The following is a 17,978-nucleotide window of genomic DNA, read 5'->3' on the forward strand; positions in this document are numbered from 1 at the left end:
ACAGTGAAAGAGAAATTCTTACAAAATTCGTTCAGGGGCTGCGATGCCACCTGGATTGACCATATCTAGACCCACAGCTGACTGAGCCATAAGGGTGGACACTCTTGGGGCTGAGAGGTTTGGTGAGGTTGGGTGAGCTAACGCAGACCCTGTAAAATAATACAGCGTGGTACCCATCCCATGGGTCCCAAATCTCCAGGTTCAAGGGCATCTTCCTACATCGAAAACATGCATGAGAAACCCAAAAGATGGTACACCGTGTGATAGGGAAAGGTTTCTAAAACGCACCTCATTTCTCATCTCCTTGTGCTCCTGTTCGCCATTCCAGCCACTTTACTAGCAATCTCCCTCCTTGGAGAATCAGCACCTTTAACCTCCTGTTCCTTACAGGTTGCAATCTCCCCTGAGGATGAACGGGAAGAGGGGGAACCAATGAGAGACTAGCTCTAGGTGTTGGGACAGGCACACGTCACTCTATTTTCCCATCAGGAAGAAGAATTAACCACAGGCTCAGCCTGCCGCCCGGAGCCAGAATAGGGCCTGAAGCAATCCTGCGCTTTTGCGGCCAGCTCCCAAGAAAGCGAGTTGAGAAATGGAGCTCAGGGGCACTGCAATTCACAGACCTGCACAGTTAGAAATGATAACTCTCGTCCACAAATATATTGAGGGAAGGCAACGAAGAGGATTTGAAAGCAAGGCAGAATTGCAGGAAACAGATTTCAGGAGGTAGATTCGAATCGCCTTTAAAGCACAGGAAAAGCGGCAAAACCTCGACAATGATGCCCTTGGCCAAAAAGGGCGTATGCGTTTTTTCCTGAATATATTCAGGAAAAAACGCATACGCCCTTTTTGGCCAACCAAGCAACCTGGAAAGGCAAATCAGCGCTACAAAGAAGTCTCGCTTCCCATCGGTCAAAAGGGCCATGCTGAATAAAGTGTCAAAACCAGAAATGCAGGACAGGCCATGGAGAAATGGGAGCCTTGCTACGCTGATGGGCGGGCTGTAAATGGCCAACAGCCACTCTGGAGAAGTGTACGGTGTGTCCTGAAACATCTAAAAAACTCAGCTTACAGAGCATAGGGCACTTCCACTCATGGGCGTATAAATTGGGAAAACTAAAAATCAGCAAGACACAGGCACCCCAAAGTTTAGGGCTGCTCTGTTGACAAGAACCTCCACTTCGTTACACCTGAAACATCCCAGGAAAGAGAAGAATGGATAAAGAAGTTGTGGTCCTTATGTACAATGGAATATCACTCAGCCATGAAATCAACGTCCTAAGGCTAGGAGCAGCATGATGAGTGGATTTAGGTACAACGATTCTAAGTGAAATAAGTCACACAGAAAAAGACACTTATCATAAGATATCACTTATAGAGGGAATGTAAAAACCGCTACCCTTGAACTGAATTACAAAACAGAACAGAGTCGCACGTTTAGAAAACACACTATGTCTGCTTAACGGGAAAGGTGAGGTGGGGTGATGCATAAAACAAGGGTTTCAAATTAGCTCAGATACCGTTCCATAAACCCAATATGTAATAGACAAGACCTACTCCTTGCTCAGTGAACTGGACTCAACACCCCCTATTCACCGCCCAAGAACATATTTGACTAGTAAGAATCTTAAAACCTATGTATTGCTATCTCTCTGTAAGTGAGTCAAGTGGGTGTAAAGCGGCATAAACACAGCAGTGCAAAGCAGCTAAACCCCATTATAAAAATCAATTACTTTTAAAAACCCGTGAAACAAAGACAGTGAAAGAGAAATTCTTACAAAATTCGTTCAGGGGCTGCGATGCCACCTGGATTGACCATATCTAGACCCACAGCTGACTGAGCCATAAGGGTGGACACTCTTGGGGCTGAGAGGTTTGGTGAGGTTGGGTGAGCTAACGCAGACCCTGTAAAATAATACAGCGTGGTACCCATCCCATGGGTCCCAAATCTCCAGGTTCAAGGGCATCTTCCTACATCGAAAACATGCATGAGAAACCCAAAAGATGGTACACCGTGTGATAGGGAAAGGTTTCTAAAACGCACCTCATTTCTCATCTCCTTGTGCTCCGGTTCGCCATTCCAGCCACTTTACTAGCAATCTCCCTCCTTGGAGAATCAGCACCTTTAACCTCCTGTTCCTTACAGGTTGCAATCTGTCCTGAGGATGAACGGGAAGAGGGGGAACCAATGAGAGACTAGCTCTAGGTGTTGGGACAGGCACAGGTCACTCTATTTTCCCATCAGGAAGAAGAATTAACCACAGGCTCAGCCTGCCGCCCGGAGCCAGAATAGGGCCTGAAGCAATCCTGCGCTTTTGCGGCCAGCTCCCAAGAAAGCGAGTTGAGAAGTGGAGCTCAGGGGCACTGCAATTCACAGACCTGCACAGTTAGAAATGATAACTCTCGTCCACAAATATATTGAGGGAAGGCAACGAAGAGGATTTGAAAGCAATGCAGAATTGCAGGAAACCGATTTCAGGAGGTAGATTCGAATCGCCTTTAAAGCACAGGAAAAGCGGCAAAACCTCGACAATGATGCCCTTGGCCAAAAAGGGCGTATGCGTTTTTTCCTGAATATATTCAGGAAAAAACGCATACGCCCTTTTTGGCCAACCAAGCAACCTGGAAAGGCAAATCAGCGCTACAAAGAAGTCTCGCTTCCCATCGGTCAAAAGGGCCATGCTGAATAAAGTGTCAAAACCAGAAATGCAGGACAGGCCATGGAGAAATGGGAGCCTTGCTACGCTGATGGGCGGGCTGTAAATGGCCAACAGCCACTCTGGAGAAGTGTACGGTGTGTCCTGAAACATCTAAAAAACTCAGCTTACAGAGCATAGGGCACTTCCACTCATGGGCGTATAAATTGGGAAAACTAAAAATCAGCAAGACACAGGCACCCCAAAGTTTAGGGCTGCTCTGTTGACAAGAACCTCCACTTCGTTACACCTGAAACATCCCAGGAAAGAGAAGAATGGATAAAGAAGTTGTGGTCCTTATGTACAATGGAATATCACTCAGCCAAGAAATCAACGTCCTAAGGCTAGGAGCAGCATGATGAGTGGATTTAGGTACAACGATTCTAAGTGAAATAAGTCACACAGAAAAAGACACTTATCATAAGATATCACTTATAGAGGGAATGTAAAAACGGCTACCCTTGAACTGAATTACAAAACAGAACAGAGTCGCACGTTTAGAAAACACACTATGGCTGCTTAACGGGAAAGGTGAGGTGGGGTGATGCATAAAACAAGGGTTTCAAATTAGCTCAGATACCGTTCCATAAACCCAATATGTAATACACAAGACCTACTCCTTGCTCAGTGAACTGGACTCAACACCCCCTAGTCACCGCCCAAGAATATATTTGACTAGTAAGAATCTTAAAACCTATGTATTGCTATCTCTCTGTAAGTGAGTCAAGTGGGTGTAAAGCGGCATAAACACAGCAGTGCAAAGCAGCTAAACCCCATTATAAAAATCAATTACTTTTAGAAACCCGTGAAACAAAGACAGTGAAAGAGAAATTCTTACAAAATTCGTTCAGGGGCTGCGATGCCACCTGGATTGACCATATCTAGACCCACAGCTGACTGAGCCATAAGGGTGGACACTCTTGGGGCTGAGAGTTTTGGTGAGGTTGGGTGAGCTAACGCAGACCCTGTAAAATAATACAGCGTGGTACCCATCCCATAGGTCCCAAATCTCCAGGTTCAAGGGCATCTTCCTACATCGAAAACATGCATGAGAAACCCAGAAGATGGTACACCGTGTGATCGGGAAAGGTTTCTAAAACGCACCTCATTTCTCATCTCCTTGTGCTCCGGTTCGCCATTCCAGCCGCTTTACTAGCAATCTCCCTCCTTGGAGAATCAGCACCTTTAACCTCCTGTTCCGTACAGGTTGCAATTTGTACTGAGGATGAACGGGAAGAGGGGGAACCAATGAGAGACTAGCTCTAGGTGTTGGGACAGGCACACGTCACTCTATTTTCCCATCAGGAAGAAAAATTAACCACAGGCTCAGCCTGCCGCCCGGAGCCAGAATAGGGCCTGAAGCAATCCTGCGCTTTTGCGGCCAGCTCCCAAGAAAGCGAGTTGAGAAATGGAGCTCAGGGGCACTGCAATTCACAGACCTGCACAGTTAGAAATGATAACTCTCGTCCACAAATATATTGAGGGAAGGCAACGAAGAGAATTTGAAAGCAAGGCAGAATTGCAGGAAACCGATTTCAGGAGGTAGATTCGAATCGCCTTTAAAGCACAGGAAAAGCGGCAAAACCTCGACTATGATGCCCTTGGCCAAAAAGGGCGTATGCGTTTTTTCCTGAATATATTCAGGAAAAAACGCATACGCCCTTTTTGGCCAACCAAGCAACCTGGAAAGGCAAATCAGCGCTACAAAGAAGTCTCGCTTCCCATCGGTCAAAAGGGCCATGCTGAATAAAGTGTCAAAACCAGAAATGCAGGACAGGCCATGGAGAAATGGGAGCCTTGCTACGCTGATGGGCGGGCTGTAAATGGCCAACAGCCACTCTGGAGAAGTGTACGGTGTGTCCTGAAACATCTAAAAAACTCAGCTTACAGAGCATAGGGCACTTCCACTCATGGGCGTATAAATTGGGAAAACTAAAAATCAGCAAGACACAGGCACCCCAAAGTTTAGGGCTGCTCTGTTGACAAGAACCTCCACTTCGTTACACCTGAAACATCCCAGGAAAGAGAAGAATGGATAAAGAAGTTGTGGTCCTTATGTACAATGGAATATCACTCAGCCATGAAATCAACGTCCTAAGGCTACGAGCAGCATGATGAGTGGATTTAGGTACGACGATTCTAAGTGAAATAAGTCACACAGAAAAAGACACTTATCATAAGATATCACTTATAGAGGGAATGTAAAAACCGCTACCCTTGAACTGAATTACAAAACAGAACAGAGTCGCACGTTTAGAAAACACACTATGGCTGCTTAACGGGAAAGGTGAGGTGGGGTGATGCATAAAACAAGGGTTTCAAATTAGCTCAGATACCATTCCATAAACCCAATATGTAATAGACAAGACCTACTCCTTGCTCAGTGAACTGGACTCAACACCCCCTATTCACCGCCCAAGAATATATCTGACTAGTAAGAATCTTAAAACCTATGTATTGCTATCTCTCTGTAAGTGAGTCAAGTGGGTGTAAAGCGGCATAAACACAGCAGTGTAAAGCAGCTAAACCCCATTATAAAAATCAATTACTTTTAAAAACCCGTGAAACAAAGACAGTGAAAGAGAAATTCTTACAAAATTCGTTCAGGGGCTGCGATGCCACCTGGATTGACCATATCTAGACCCACAGCTGACTGAGCCATAAGGGTGGACACTCTTGGGGCTGAGAGGTTTGGTGAGGTTGGGTGAGCTAACGCAGACCCTGTAAAATAATACAGCGTGGTACCCATCCCATGGGTCCCAAATCTCCAGGTTCAAGGGCATCTTCCTACATCGAAAACATGCATGAGAAACCCAAAAGATGGTACACCGTGTGATAGGGAAAGGTTTCTAAAACGCACCTCATTTCTCATCTCCTTGTGCTCCTGTTCGCCATTCCAGCCACTTTACTAGCAATCTCCCTCCTTGGAGAATCAGCACCTTTAACCTCCTGTTCCTTACAGGTTGCAATCTGTCCTGAGGATGAACGGGAAGAGGGGGAACCAATGAGAGACTAGCTCTAGGTGTTGGGACAGGCACACGTCACTCTATTTTCCCATCAGGAAGAAGAATTAACCACAGGCTCAGCCTGCCGCCCGGAGCCAAAATAGGGCCTGAAGCAATCCTGCGCTTTTGCGGCCAGCTCCCAAGAAAGCGAGTTGAGAAATGGAGCTCAGGGGCACTGCAATTCACAGACCTGCACAGTTAGAAATGATAACTCTCGTCCACAAATATATTGAGGGAAGGCAACGAAGAGGATTTGAAAGCAAGGCAGAATTGCAGGAAACAGATTTCAGGAGGTAGATTCGAATCGCCTTTAAAGCACAGGAAAAGCGGCAAAACCTCGACAATGATGCCCTTGGCCAAAAAGGGCGTATGCGTTTTTTCCTGAATATATTCAGGAAAAAACGCATACGCCCTTTTTGGCCAACCAAGCAACCTGGAAAGGCAAATCAGCGCTACAAAGAAGTCTCGCTTCCCATCGGTCAAAAGGGCCATGCTGAATAAAGTGTCAAAACCAGAAATGCAGGACAGGCCATGGAGAAATGGGAGCCTTGCTACGCTGATGGGCGGGCTGTAAATGGCCAACAGCCACTCTGGAGAAGTGTACGGTGTGTCCTGAAACATCTAAAAAACTCAGCTTACAGAGCATAGGGCACTTCCACTCATGGGCGTATAAATTGGGAAAACTAAAAATCAGCAAGACACAGGCACCCCAAAGTTTAGGGCTGCTCTGTTGACAAGAACCTCCACTTCGTTACACCTGAAACATCCCAGGAAAGAGAAGAATGGATAAAGAAGTTGTGGTCCTTATGTACAATGGAATATCACTCAGCCATGAAATCAACGTCCTAAGGCTAGGAGCAGCATGATGAGTGGATTTAGGTACAACGATTCTAAGTGAAATAAGTCACACAGAAAAAGACACTTATCATAAGATATCACTTATAGAGGGAATGTAAAAACCGCTACCCTTGAACTGAATTACAAAACAGAACAGAGTCGCACGTTTAGAAAACACACTATGTCTGCTTAACGGGAAAGGTGAGGTGGGTTGATGCATAAAACAAGGGTTTCAAATTAGCTCAGATACCGTTCCATAAACCCAATATGTAATAGACAAGACCTACTCCTTGCTCAGTGAACTGGACTCAACACCCCCTATTCACCGCCCAAGAACATATTTGACTAGTAAGAATCTTAAAACCTATGTATTGCTATCTCTCTGTAAGTGAGTCAAGTGGGTGTAAAGCGGCATAAACACAGCAGTGCAAAGCAGCTAAACCCCATTATAAAAATCAATTACTTTTAAAAACCCGTGAAACAAAGACAGTGAAAGAGAAATTCTTACAAAATTCGTTCAGGGGCTGCGATGCCACCTGGATTGACCATATCTAGACCCACAGCTGACTGAGCCATAAGGGTGGACACTCTTGGGGCTGAGAGGTTTGGTGAGGTTGGGTGAGCTAACGCAGACCCTGTAAAATAATACAGCGTGGTACCCATCCCATGGGTCCCAAATCTCCAGGTTCAAGGGCATCTTCCTACATCGAAAACATGCATGAGAAACCCAAAAGATGGTACACCGTGTGATAGGGAAAGGTTTCTAAAACGCACCTCATTTCTCATCTCCTTGTGCTCCGGTTCGCCATTCCAGCCACTTTACTAGCAATCTCCCTCCTTGGAGAATCAGCACCTTTAACCTCCTGTTCCTTACAGGTTGCAATCTGTCCTGAGGATGAACGGGAAGAGGGGGAACCAATGAGAGACTAGCTCTAGGTGTTGGGACAGGCACAGGTCACTCTATTTTCCCATCAGGAAGAAGAATTAACCACAGGCTCAGCCTGCCGCCCGGAGCCAGAATAGGGCCTGAAGCAATCCTGCGCTTTTGCGGCCAGCTCCCAAGAAAGCGAGTTGAGAAGTGGAGCTCAGGGGCACTGCAATTCACAGACCTGCACAGTTAGAAATGATAACTCTCGTCCACAAATATATTGAGGGAAGGCAACGAAGAGGATTTGAAAGCAATGCAGAATTGCAGGAAACCGATTTCAGGAGGTAGATTCGAATCGCCTTTAAAGCACAGGAAAAGCGGCAAAACCTCGACAATGATGCCCTTGGCCAAAAAGGGCGTATGCGTTTTTTCCTGAATATATTCAGGAAAAAACGCATACGCCCTTTTTGGCCAACCAAGCAACCTGGAAAGGCAAATCAGCGCTACAAAGAAGTCTCGCTTCCCATCGGTCAAAAGGGCCATGCTGAATAAAGTGTCAAAACCAGAAATGCAGGACAGGCCATGGAGAAATGGGAGCCTTGCTACGCTGATGGGCGGGCTGTAAATGGCCAACAGCCACTCTGGAGAAGTGTACGGTGTGTCCTGAAACATCTAAAAAACTCAGCTTACAGAGCATAGGGCACTTCCACTCATGGGCGTATAAATTGGGAAAACTAAAAATCAGCAAGACACAGGCACCCCAAAGTTTAGGGCTGCTCTGTTGACAAGAACCTCCACTTCGTTACACCTGAAACATCCCAGGAAAGAGAAGAATGGATAAAGAAGTTGTGGTCCTTATGTACAATGGAATATCACTCAGCCAAGAAATCAACGTCCTAAGGCTAGGAGCAGCATGATGAGTGGATTTAGGTACAACGATTCTAAGTGAAATAAGTCACACAGAAAAAGACACTTATCATAAGATATCACTTATAGAGGGAATGTAAAAACCGCTACCCTTGAACTGAATTACAAAACAGAACAGAGTCGCACGTTTAGAAAACACACTATGGCTGCTTAACGGGAAAGGTGAGGTGGGGTGATGCATAAAACAAGGGTTTCAAATTAGCTCAGATACCGTTCCATAAACCCAATATGTAATACACAAGACCTACTCCTTGCTCAGTGAACTGGACTCAACAACCCCTATTCACCGCCCAAGAATATATCTGACTAGTAAGAATCTTAAAACCTATGTATTGCTATCTCTCTGTAAGTGAGTCAAGTGGGTGTAAAGCGGCATAAACACAGCAGTGCAAAGCAGCTAAACCCCATTATAAAAATCAATTACTTTTAAAAACCCGTGAAACAAAGACAGTGAAAGAGAAATTCTTACAAAATTCGTTCAGGGGCTGCGATGCCACCTGGATTGACCATATCTAGACCCACAGCTGACTGAGCCATAAGGGTGGACACTCTTGGGGCTGAGAGTTTTGGTGAGGTTGGGTGAGCTAACACAGACCCTTTAAAGTAGTACGGCGTGGTACCCATGCCATGGGTCCCAAATCTCCAGGTTCAAGGGCATCTTCCTACATCGAAAACATGCATGAGAAACCCAGAAGATGGTACACCGTGTGATCGGGAAAGGTTTCTAAAACGCACCTCATTTCTCATCTCCTTGTGCTCCGGTTCGCCATTCCAGCCGCTTTACTAGCAATCTCCCTCCTTGGAGAATCAGCACCTTTAACCTCCTGTTCCGTACAGGCTGCAATTTGTCCTGAGGATGAACGGGAAGAGGGGGAACCAATGAGAGACTAGCTCTAGGTGTTGGGACAGGCACACGTCACTCTATTTTCCCATCAGGAAGAAAAATTAACCACAGGCTCAGCCTGCCGCCCGGAGCCAGAATAGGGCCTGAAGCAATCCTGCGCTTTTGCGGCCAGCTCCCAAGAAAGCGAGTTGAGAAATGGAGCTCAGGGGCACTGCAATTCACAGACCTGCAGAGTTAGAAATGATAACTCTCGTCCACAAATATATTGAGGGAAGGCAACGAAGAGAATTTGAAAGCAAGGCAGAATTGCAGGAAACCGATTTTAGGAGGTAGATTCGAATCGCCTTTAAAGCACAGGAAAAGCAGCAAAACCTCGACTATGATGCCCTTGGCCAAAAAGGGCGTATGCGTTTTTTCCTGAATATATTCAGGAAAAAACGCATACGCCCTTTTTGGCCAACCAAGCAACCTGGAAAGGCAAATCAGCGCTACAAAGAAGTCTCGCTTCCCATCGGTCAAAAGGGCCATGCTGAATAAAGTGTCAAAACCAGAAATGCAGGACAGGCCATGGAGAAATGGGAGCCTTGCTACGCTGATGGGCGGGCTGTAAATGGCCAACAGCCACTCTGGAGAAGTGTACGGTGTGTCCTGAAACATCTAAAAAACTCAGCTTACAGAGCATAGGGCACTTCCACTCATGGGCGTATAAATTGGGAAAACTAAAAATCAGCAAGACACAGGCACCCCAAAGTTTAGGGCTGCTCTGTTGACAAGAACCTCCACTTCGTTACACCTGAAATATCCCAGGAAAGAGAAGAATGGATAAAGAAGTTGTGGTCCTTATGTACAATGGAATATCACTCAGCCATGAAATCAACGTCCTAAGGCTAGGAGCAGCATGATGAGTGGATTTAGGTACGACGATTCTAAGTGAAATAAGTCACACAGAAAAAGACACTTATCATAAGATATCACTTATAGAGGGAATGTAAAAACCGCTACCCTTGAACTGAATTACAAAACAGAACAGAGTCGCACGTTTAGAAAACACACTATGGCTGCTTAACGGGAAAGGTGAGGTGGGGTGATGCATAAAACAAGGGTTTCAAATTAGCTCAGATACCGTTCCATAAACCCAATATGTAATACACAAGACCTACTCCTTGCTCAGTGAACTGGACTCAACACCCCCTATTCACCGCCCAAGAATATATCTGACTAGTAAGAATCTTAAAACCTATGTATTGCTATCTCTCTGTAAGTGAGTCAAGTGGGTGTAAAGCGGCATAAACACAGCAGTGCAAAGCAGCTAAATCCCATTATAAAAATCAATTACTTTTAAAAACCCGTGAAACAAAGACAGTGAAAGAGAAATTCTTACAAAATTCGTTCAGGGGCTGCGATGCCACCTGGATTGACCATATCTAGACCCACAGCTGACTGAGCCATAAGGGTGGACACTCTTGGGGCTGAGAGTTTTGGTGAGGTTGGGTGAGCTAACACAGACCCTTTAAAGTAGTACGGCGTGGTACCCATGCCATGGGTCCCAAATCTCCAGGTTCAAGGGCATCTTCCTACATCGAAAACATGCATGAGAAACCCAGAAGATGGTACACCGTGTGATCGGGAAAGGTTTCTAAAACGCACCTCATTTCTCATCTCCTTGTGCTCCGGTTCGCCATTCCAGCCGCTTTACTAGCAATCTCCCTCCTTGGAGAATCAGCACCTTTAACCTCCTGTTCCGTACAGGCTGCAATTTGTCCTGAGGATGAACGGGAAGAGGGGGAACCAATGAGAGACTAGCTCTAGGTGTTGGGACAGGCACACGTCACTCTATTTTCCCATCAGGAAGAAATTTAACCACAGGCTCAGCCTGCCGCCCGGAGCCAGAATAGGGCCTGAAGCAATCCTGCGCTTTTGCGGCCAGCTCCCAAGAAAGCGAGTTGAGAAATGGAGCTCAGGGGCACTGCAATTCACAGACCTGCACAGTTAGAAATGATAACTCTCGTCCACAAATATATTGAGGGAAGGCAACGAAGAGAATTTGAAAGCAAGGCAGAATTGCAGGAAACCGATTTCAGGAGGTAGATTCGAATCGCCTTTAAAGCACAGGAAAAGCGGCAAAACCTCGACTATGATGCCCTTGGCCAAAAAGGGCGTATGCGTTTTTTCCTGAATATATTCAGGAAAAAACGCATACGCCCTTTTTGGCCAACCAAGCAACCTGGAAAGGCAAATCAGCACTACAAAGAAGTCTCGCTTCCCATCGGTCAAAAGGGCCATGCTGAATAAAGTGTCAAAACCAGAAATGCAGGACAGGCCATGGAGAAATGGGAGCCTTGCTACGCTGATGGGCGGGCTGTAAATTGCCAACAGCCACTCTGGAGAAGTGTACGGTGTGTCCTGAAACATCTAAAAAACTCAGCTTACAGAGCATAGGGCACTTCCACTCATGGGCGTATAAATTGGGAAAACTAAAAATCAGCAAGACACAGGCACCCCAAAGTTTAGGGCTGCTCTGTTGACAAGAACCTCCACTTCGTTACACCTGAAACATCCCAGGAAAGAGAAGAATGGATAAAGAAGTTGTGGTCCTTATGTACAATGGAATATCACTCAGCCATGAAATCAACGTCCTAAGGCTAGGAGCAGCATGATGAGTGGATTTAGGTACGACGATTCTAAGTGAAATAAGTCACACAGAAAAAGACACCTATCATAAGATATCACTTATAGAGGGAATGTAAAAACCGCTACCCTTGAACTGAATTACAAAACAGAACAGAGTCACACGTTTAGAAAACACACTATGGCTGCTTAACGGGAAAGGTGAGGTGGGGTGATGCATAAAACAAGGGTTTCAAATTAGCTCAGATACCGTTCCATAAACCCAATATGTAATACACAAGACCTACTCCTTGCTCAGTGAACTGGACTCAACACCCCCTATTCACCGCCCAAGAATATATCTGACTAGTAAGAATCTTAAAACCTATGTATTGCTATCTCTCTGTAAGTGAGTCAAGTGGGTGTAAAGCGGCATAAACACAGCAGTGCAAAGCAGCTAAACCCCATTATAAAAATCAATTACTTTTAAAAACCCGTGAAACAAAGACAGTGAAAGAGAAATTCTTACAAAATTCGTTCAGGGGCTGCGATGCCACCTGGATTGACCATATCTAGACCCACAGCTGACTGAGCCATAAGGGTGGACACTCTTGGGGCTGAGAGGTTTGGTGAGGTTGGGTGAGCTAACGCAGACCCTGTAAAATAATACAGCGTGGTACCCATCCCATGGGTCCCAAATCTCCAGGTTCAAGGGCATCTTCCTACATCGAAAACATGCATGAGAAACCCAGAAGATGGTACACCGTGTGATCGGGAAAGGTTTCTAAAACGCACCTCATTTCTCATCTCCTTGTGCTCCGGTTCGCCATTCCAGCCACTTTACTAGCAATCTCCCTCCTTGGAGAATCAGCACCTTTAACCTCCTGTTCCTTACAGGTTGCAATCTGTCCTGAGGATGAACAGGAAGAGGGGGAACCAATGAGAGACTAGCTCTAGGTGTTGGGACAGGCACACGTCACTCTATTTTCCCATCAGGAAGAAAAATTAACCACAGGCTCAGCCTGCCGCCCGGAGCCAGAATAGGGCCTGAAGCAATCCTGCGCTTTTGCGGCCAGCTCCCAAGAAAGCGAGTTGAGAAATGGAGCTCAGGGGCACTGCAATTCACAGACCTGCACAGTTAGAAATGATAACTCTCGTCCACAAATATATTGAGGGAAGGCAACGAAGAGGATTTGAAAGCAAGGCAGAATTGCAGGAAACAGATTTCAGGAGGTAGATTCAAATTGCATTTAAAGCACAGGAAAAGCGGCAAAACCTCGACAATGATGCCCTTGGCCAAAAAGGGCGTATGCGTTTTTTCCTGAATATATTCAGGAAAAAACGCATACGCCCTTTTTGGCCAACCAAGCAACCTGGAAAGGCAAATCAGCGCTACAAAGAAGTCTCACTTCCCATCGGTCAAAAGGGCCATGCTGAATAAAGTGTCAAAACCAGAAATGCAGGACAGGCCATGGAGAAATGGGAGCCTTGCTACGCTGATGGGCGGGCTGTAAATTGCCAACAGCCACTCTGGAGAAGTGTACGGTGTGTCCTGAAACATCTAAAAAACTCAGCTTACAGAGCATAGGGCACTTCCACTCATGGGCGTATAAATTGGGAAAACTAAAAATCAGCAAGACACAGGCACCCCAAAGTTTAGGGCTGCTCTGTTGACAAGAACCTCCACTTCGTTACACCTGAAACATCCCAGGAAAGAGAAGAATGGATAAAGAATTTGTGGTCCTTATGTACAATGGAATATCACTCAGCCATGAAATCAACGTCCTAAGGCTAGGAGCAGCATGATGAGTGGATTTAGGTACAACGATTCTAAGTGAAATAAGTCACACAGAAAAAGACACTTATCATAAGATATCACTTATAGAGGGAATGTAAAAACCGCTACCCTTGAACTGAATTACAAAACAGAACAGAGTCGCACGTTTAGAAAACACACTATGGCTGCTTAACGGGAAAGGTGAGGTGGGTTGATGCATAAAACAAGGGTTTCAAATTAGCTCAGATACCGTTCCATAAACCCAATATGTAATAGACAAGACCTACTCCTTGCTCAGTGAACTGGACTCAACACCCCCTATTCCCCGCCCAAGAACATATTTGACTAGTAAGAATCTTAAAACCTATGTATTGCTATCTCTCTGTAAGTGAGTCAAGTGGGTGTAAAGCGGCATAAACACAGCAGTGCAAAGCAGCTAAACCCCATTATAAAAATCAATTACTTTTAAAAACCCGTGAAACAAAGACAGTGAAAGAGAAATTCTTACAAAATTCGTTCAGGGGCTGCGATGCCACCTGGATTGACCATATCTAGACCCACAGCTGACTGAGCCATAAGGGTGGACACTCTTGGGGCTGAGAGTTTTGGTGAGGTTGGGTGAGCTAACGCAGACCCTTTAAAGTAGTACGGCGTGGTACCCATGCCATGGGTCCCAAATCTCCAGGTTCAAGGGCATCTTCCTACATCGAAAACATGCATGAGAAATCCAGAAGATGGTACACCGTGTGATCGGGAAAGGTTTCTAAAACGCACCTCATTTCTCATCTCCTTGTGCTCCGGTTTGCCATTCCAGCCGCTTTACTAGCAATCTCCCTCCTTGGAGAATCAGCACCTTTAACCTCCTGTTCCGTATAGGTTGCAATTTGTCCTGAGGATGAACGGGAAGAGGGGGAACCAATGAGAGACTAGCTCTAGGTGTTGGGACAGGCACACGTCACTCTATTTTCCCATCAGGAAGAAAAATTAACCACAGGCTCAGCCTGCCGCCCGGAGCCAGAATAGGGCCTGAAGCAATCCTGCGCTTTTGCGGCCAGCTCCCAAGAAAGCGAGTTGAGAAATGGAGCTCAGGGGCACTGCAATTCACAAACCTGCACAGTTAGAAATGATAACTCTCGTCCACAAATATATTGAGGGAAGGCAACGAAGAGAATTTGAAAGCAAGGCAGAATTGCAGGAAACCGATTTCAGGAGGTAGATTCGAATCGCCTTTAAAGCACAGGAAAAGCGGCAATACCTCGACTATGATGCCCTTGGCCAAAAAGGGCGTATGCGTTTTTTCCTGAATATATTCAGGAAAAAACGCATACGCCCTTTTTGGCCAACCAAGCAACCTGGAAAGGCAAATCAGCGCTACAAAGAAGTCTCGCTTCCCATCGGTCAAAAGGGCCATGCTGAATAAAGTGTCAAAACCAGAAATGCAGGACAGGCCATGGAGAAATGGGAGCCTTGCTACGCTGATGGGCGGGCTGTAAATTGCCAACAGCCACTCTGGAGAAGTGTACGGTGTGTCCTGAAACATCTAAAAAACTCAGCTTAGAGAGCATAGGGCACTTCCACTCATGGGCGTATAAATTGGGAAAACGAAAAATCAGCAAGACACAGGCACCCCAAAGTTTAGGGCTGCTCTGTTGACAAGAACCTCCACTTCGTTACACCTTAAACATCCCAGGAAAGAGAAGAATGGATAAAGAAGTTGTGGTCCTTATGTACAATGGAATATCACTCAGCCATGAAATCAACGTCCTAAGGCTAGGAGCAGCATGATGAGTGGATTTAGGTACGACGATTCTAAGTGAAATAAGTCACACAGAAAAAGACACTTATCATAAGATATCACTTATAGAGGGAATGTAAAAACCGCTACCCTTGAACTGAATTACAAAACAGAACAGAGTCACACGTTTAGAAAACACACTATGGCTGCTTAACGGGAAAGGTGAGGTGGGGTGATGCATAAAACAAGGGTTTCAAATTAGCTCAGATACCGTTCCATAAACCCAATATGTAATACACAAGACCTACTCCTTGCTCAGTGAACTGGACTCAACACCCCCTATTCACCGCCCAAGAATATATCTGACTAGTAAGAATCTTAAAACCTATGTATTGCTATCTCTCTGTAAGTGAGTCAAGTGGGTGTAAAGCGGCATAAACACAGCAGTGCAAAGCAGCTAAACCCCATTATAAAAATCAATTACTTTTAAAAACCCATGAATCAAAGACAGTGAAAGAGAAATTCTTACAAAATTCGTTCAGGGGCTGCGATGCCACCTGGATTGACCATATCTAGACCCACAGCTGACTGAGCCATAAGGGTGGACACTCTTGGGGCTGAGAGGTTTGGTGAGGTTGGGTGAGCTAACGCAGACCCTGTAAAATAATACAGCGTGGTACCCATCCCATGGGTCCCAAATCTCCAGGTTCAAGGGCATCTTCCTACATCGAAAACATGCATGAGAAACCCAGAAGATGGTACACCGTGTGATCGGGAAAGGTTTCTAAAACGCAACTCATTTCTCATCTCCTTGTGCTCCGGTTCGCCATTCCAGCCACTTTACTAGGAATCTCCCTCCTTGGAGAATCAGCACCTTTAACCTCCTGTTCCTTACAGGTTGCAATCTGTCCTGAGGATGAACGGGAAGAGGGGGAACCAATGAGAGACTAGCTCTAGGTGTTGGGACAGGCACACGTCACTCTATTTTCCCATCAGGAAGAAGAATTAACCACAGGCTCAGCCTGCCGCCCGGAGCCAGAATAGGGCCTGAAGCAATCCTGCGCTTTTGCGGCCAGCTCCCAAGAAAGCGAGTTGAGAAATGGAGCTCAGGGGCACTGCAATTCACAGACCTGCACAGTTAGAAATGATAACTCTCGTCCACAAATATATTGAGGGAAGGCAACGAAGAGGATTTGAAAGCAAGGCAGAATTGCAGGAAACCGATTTCAGGAGGTAGATTCGAATCGCCTTTAAAGCACAGGAAAAGCGGCAAAACCTCGACAATGATGCCCTTGGCCAAAAAGGGCGTATGCGTTTTTTCCTGAATATATTCAGGAAAAAACGCATACGCCCTTTTTGGCCAACCAAGCAACCTGGAAAGGCAAATCAGCGCTACAAAGAAGTCTCGCTTCCCATCGGTCAAAAGGGCCATGCTGAATAAAGTGTCAAAACCAGAAATGCAGGACAGGCCATGGAGAAATGGGAGCCTTGCTACGCTGATGGGCGGGCTGTAAATGGCCAACAGCCACTCTGGAGAAGTGTACGGTGTGTCCTGAAACATCTAAAAAACTCAGCTTACAGAGCATAGGGCACTTGCACTCATGGGCGTATAAATTGGGAAAACTAAAAATCAGCAAGACACAGGCACCCCAAAGTTTAGGGCTGCTCTGTTGACAAGAACCTCCACTTCGTTACACCTGAAACATCCCAGGAAAGAGAAGAATGGATAAAGAAGTTGTGGTCCTTATGTACAATGGAATATCACTCAGCCATGAAATCAACGTCCTAAGGCTAGGAGCAGCATGATGAGTGGATTTAGGTACGACGATTCTAAGTGAAATAAGTCACACAGAAAAAGACACTTATCATAAGATATCACTTATAGAGGGAATGTAAAAACCGCTACCCTTGAACTGAATTACAAAACAGAACAGAGTCACACGTTTAGAAAACACACTATGGCTGCTTAACGGGAAAGGTGAGGTGGGGTGATGCATAAAACAAGGGTTTCAAATTAGCTCAGATACCGTTCCATAAACCCAATATGTAATACACAAGACCTACTCCTTGCTCAGTGAACTGGACTCAACACCCCCTATTCACCGCCCAAGAATATATCTGACTAGTAAGAATCTTAAAACCTATGTATTGCTATCTCTCTGTAAGTGAGTCAAGTGGGTGTAAAGCGGCATAAACACAGCAGTGCAAAGCAGCTAAACCCCATTATAAAAATCAATTACTTTTAAAAACCCATGAATCAAAGACAGTGAAAGAGAAATTCTTACAAAATTCGTTCAGGGGCTGCGATGCCACCTGGATTGACCATATCTAGACCCACAGCTGACTGAGCCATAAGGGTGGACACTCTTGGGGCTGAGAGGTTTGGTGAGGTTGGGTGAGCTAACGCAGACCCTGTAAAATAATACAGCGTGGTACCCATCCCATGGGTCCCAAATCTCCAGGTTCAAGGGCATCTTCCTACATCGAAAACATGCATGAGAAACCCAGAAGATGGTACACCGTGTGATCGGGAAAGGTTTCTAAAACGCAACTCATTTCTCATCTCCTTGTGCTCCGGTTCGCCATTCCAGCCACTTTACTAGGAATCTCCCTCCTTGGAGAATCAGCACCTTTAACCTCCTGTTCCTTACAGGTTGCAATCTGTCCTGAGGATGAACGGGA

The sequence above is a fragment of the Balaenoptera borealis genome, assembly GCF_965194805.1.
Source record: "Balaenoptera borealis genome assembly, chromosome: 10".
In the NCBI taxonomy this organism is placed as follows: Eukaryota; Metazoa; Chordata; class Mammalia; order Artiodactyla; family Balaenopteridae; genus Balaenoptera; species Balaenoptera borealis.